At 33.7% G+C, this 3768-nt stretch overlaps 1 non-coding gene across 1 annotated transcript; it reads left to right on the forward strand.

Moving 5' to 3' along the window:
- Positions 1-249: 249 nt before the first annotated feature.
- TRNAA-AGC (transfer RNA alanine (anticodon AGC)) lies at positions 250-322 on the forward strand. Its single transcript has one exon. It is a non-coding gene; the product is annotated as a tRNA-Ala (tRNA).
- The last annotated feature ends 3446 nt before the right edge of the window (positions 323-3768 follow it).

A 3768-nucleotide genomic window follows, 5' to 3' on the forward strand; every position in this document is an offset into this window, starting at 1 on the left:
AATTTGGAAGAATCAGCTATACTGTCAAACTTCATTTTTTCACCAGAAATTGAAACATTTGTAATGGAAAGAGCCTGTATGATTATTACAGACATTTAAACTTGATAAGTAGGCTTATTTTTTCTATTTTATAGGAAATCTTTAAAAACCTGGGAAAAAAGATAAGAAATCACAGAGAAATGGAAACAATAAAATATGTTGAGACATGATACTCCAGAGATCATTTCAATTCCATCAGTGAGAAGGCATGGGGAATTAGCTCAAATGGTAGAGCGCTCGCTTAGCATGCGAGAGGTAGCGAGATCGATGCTCGCATTCTCCAAACATTCTTTTGTCTGTCCATTCAAGAACTTTTCTTTGATATTAAGACTGGTGACATATACAATCAGGTTTATTGATTATACCAAAGGCCTTTAAAATCTCAGCTGGTAGGCAGATGACCACCGCAGCAAAATAACCAAGCCTAGGTTGAGGATTTGATATAGCTTTGAACATATTGTTTTTTTACTTGGAAAGTAAGGGAGAAAATCTCTTTTAACATTGAACACTTTTCAGAGGTTGGATTTGTATGATATAATTGTGGTTTTACTGCATCCTTCAATTCAACACTTTTCCTATTTATAAGTGAATTATGTCACTTTGTTTTTGAAGCTCTACCTGGAAAAATACATTTGAAAAGAAATTTGGAAAAATCAGCTATACTGTCAAACTTCATTATTTCACCAGAAATTGAAACATTTCTAATGGAAAGAGCCTGTATGATTATTACAGACATTTACCCTTGATAAGTAGGCTTATTTTTTCTATATTATAGGAAATCTTTAAAAACCTGGGAAAAAAAGATAAGAAATTAGAGAGAAATGGAAACAATCAAATATGTTGAGACATGATACTCCAGAGATCATTTCAACTCCCGCAGTGAGAAGGCATGGGGAATTAGCTGAAATGGTAGAGCACTCACTTAGCATGTGAGAGGTAGGGAGATCAATGCTCGCATTCTCCAAACATTCATTTGTCTGTCTATTCAAGAACTTTTCTTTGATATTAAGACTGGTGACATTTACAATCAAGTTTATTGATTTTACTAAAGGCCTTTAAAATCTCAGCTGGTAGGCAGATGACCACTGCAGCAAAATAACCAAGCCTAGGTTAAGGATTTGATATAGCTTTGAACATATTATTTATTTACTTTGAAAGTAAGCGAGAAAATCTCTATTAACATTGAACACTTTTCAGAGGTTTGATTTGTATGATATAATAGTGGTTTTACTGCATCCTTCAATTCAACACTTTTCCCATTTATAAGTCAATTATGTCACTCTTTATTTGAAGTTCTACCTGGAAAAATACATTCGAAAAGAAATTTGGAAGAATCAGCTATACTGTCAAACTTCATTTTTTCACCAGAAATTGAAACATTTGTAATGGAAAGAGCCTGTATGATTATTACAGACATTTAAACTTGATAAGTAGGCTTATTTTTTCTATTTTATAGGAAATCTTTAAAAACCTGGGAAAATAGATAAGAAATCACAGAGAAATGGAAACAATCAAATATGTTGAGACATGATACTCCAGAGATCATTTCAATTCCCTCAGTGAGAAGGCATGGGGAATTAGCTGAAATGGTAGAGCGCTCGCTTAGCATGTGAGAGGTAGCGAGATCGATGCTTGCATTCTCCAAAGATTTTTGTCTGTCCATTCAAGAACTTTTCTTTGAAATTAAGACTGGTGACATTTACAATCAGGTTTATTGATTATACCAAAGGCCTATAAAATCTCAGCTGGTAGGCAGATGACCACCGCAGCAAAATAACCAAGCCTAGGTTGAGGATTTGATATAGCTTTGAACACATTGTTTTTTTACTTGGAAAGTAAAGGAGAAAATCTCTTTTAACATTGAACACTTTTCAGAGGTTTGATTTGTATGATATAATAGTGGTTTTTCTGCATCCTTCTATTCAACACTTTTCCCAATTATAAGTCAATTATGTCACTCTTTATTTGAAGTTCTACCTGGCAAAAATACATTCGAAAAGAAATTTGGAAGAATCAGCTATACTGTCAAACTTCATTTTTTCACCAGAAATTGAAACATTTATAATGGAAAGAGCCTGTATGATTATTACAGACATTTACCCTTGATAAGTAGGCTTATTTTTTCTATATTATAGGAAATCTTTAAAAACCTGGGGAAAAAGATAAGAAATCACAGAGAAATGGAAACAATCAAATTTGTTGAGACATTATACTCCAGAGATCATTTCATTTCCCTAAGTGAGTAGGCATGGGGAATAAGCTTAAATGGTAGAGCGCTCGCTTTGCATGCAAGAGGTAGCGAGATCGATGCTTGCATTCTCCAAAGATTTTTGTCTGTCCATTCAAGAACTTTTCTTTGAAATTAAGACTGGTGACATTTACAATCAGGTTTATTGATTATACCAAAGGCCTTTAAAATCTCAGCTGGTAGGCAGATGACCACCGCAGCAAAATAACCAAGCCTAGGTTGAGGATTTGATATAGCTTTGAACATATTATTTATTTACTTTGAAAGTCAGGGAGAAAATCTCTTTTAACATTGAACACTTTTCAGAGGTTCAATTTGTATGATATAATTGTGGTTTTACTGCATCCTTCAATTCAACACTTTTCCCAATTATAAGTCAATTATGTCACTCTTTTTTTGAAGTTCTACCTGGCAAAAATACATTCGAAAAGAAATTTGGAAGAATCAGCTATACTGTCAAACTTCATTCTTTCACCAGAAATTGAAACATTTGTAATGGAAAGAGCCTGTATGATTATTACAGACATTTACCCTTGATAAGTAGGCTTATTTTTTTAATATTATAGGAAATCTTTAAAAACCTGGGAAAAAAGATTAGAAATGACTGAGAAATTGAAACAATCAAACTTTTTAAGACATGATACTCCAGAGATCATTTCAATTCCCTCAGTGAGAAGGCATGGGGAATTAGCTTAAATGGTGGAGCGCTCGCTTCGCATGTGAGAGGTAGCGAGATCGATGCTCGCATTCTCCAAACATTTTTGTCTGTCCATTCAAGAACTTTTCTTTGATATTAAGACTGGTGACATTTATAATCAGGTTTATTGATTATACCAAAGGCCTTTAAAATCTCAGCTGGTAGGCAGATGACCACCGCAGCAAAATAACCAAGCCTAGGTTGAGGATTTGATATAGCTTTGAACATATTATTTATTTACTTTGAAAGTCAGGGAGAAAATCTCTTTTAACATTGAACACTTTTCAGAGGTTCAATTTGTATGATATAATTGTGGTTTTACTGCATCCTTCAATTCAACACTTTTCCCAATTATAAGTCAATTATGTCACTCTTTATTTGAAGTTCTACCTGGAAAAATACATTCAAAAAGAAATTTGGAAGAATCAGGTATACTGTCAAACTTCATTTTTTCACCAGAAATTGAAACATTTGTAATGGAAAGAGCCTGTATGATTATTACAGACATTTAGCCTTGATAAGTAGGCTTATTTTTTCTATATTATAGGAAATCTTCAAAAACCTGAGAAAAAAGATTAGAAATCACAGCGAAATGGAAACAATCAAATATGTTGAGACATGATACTCCAGAGATCATTTCAACTCCCTCAGTGAGAAGGCATGGGGAATTAGCTCAAATGGTAGAGCACTCACTTAGCATGTGAGAGGTAGCGAGATTGATGCTCGCATTCTCCAAACATTCTTTTGTCTGTCCATTCAAGAACTTTTCTTTGATATTAAGACT

The sequence above is a fragment of the Mixophyes fleayi genome, chromosome 3, assembly GCF_038048845.1.
Source record: "Mixophyes fleayi isolate aMixFle1 chromosome 3, aMixFle1.hap1, whole genome shotgun sequence".
In the NCBI taxonomy this organism is placed as follows: Eukaryota; Metazoa; Chordata; class Amphibia; order Anura; family Limnodynastidae; genus Mixophyes; species Mixophyes fleayi.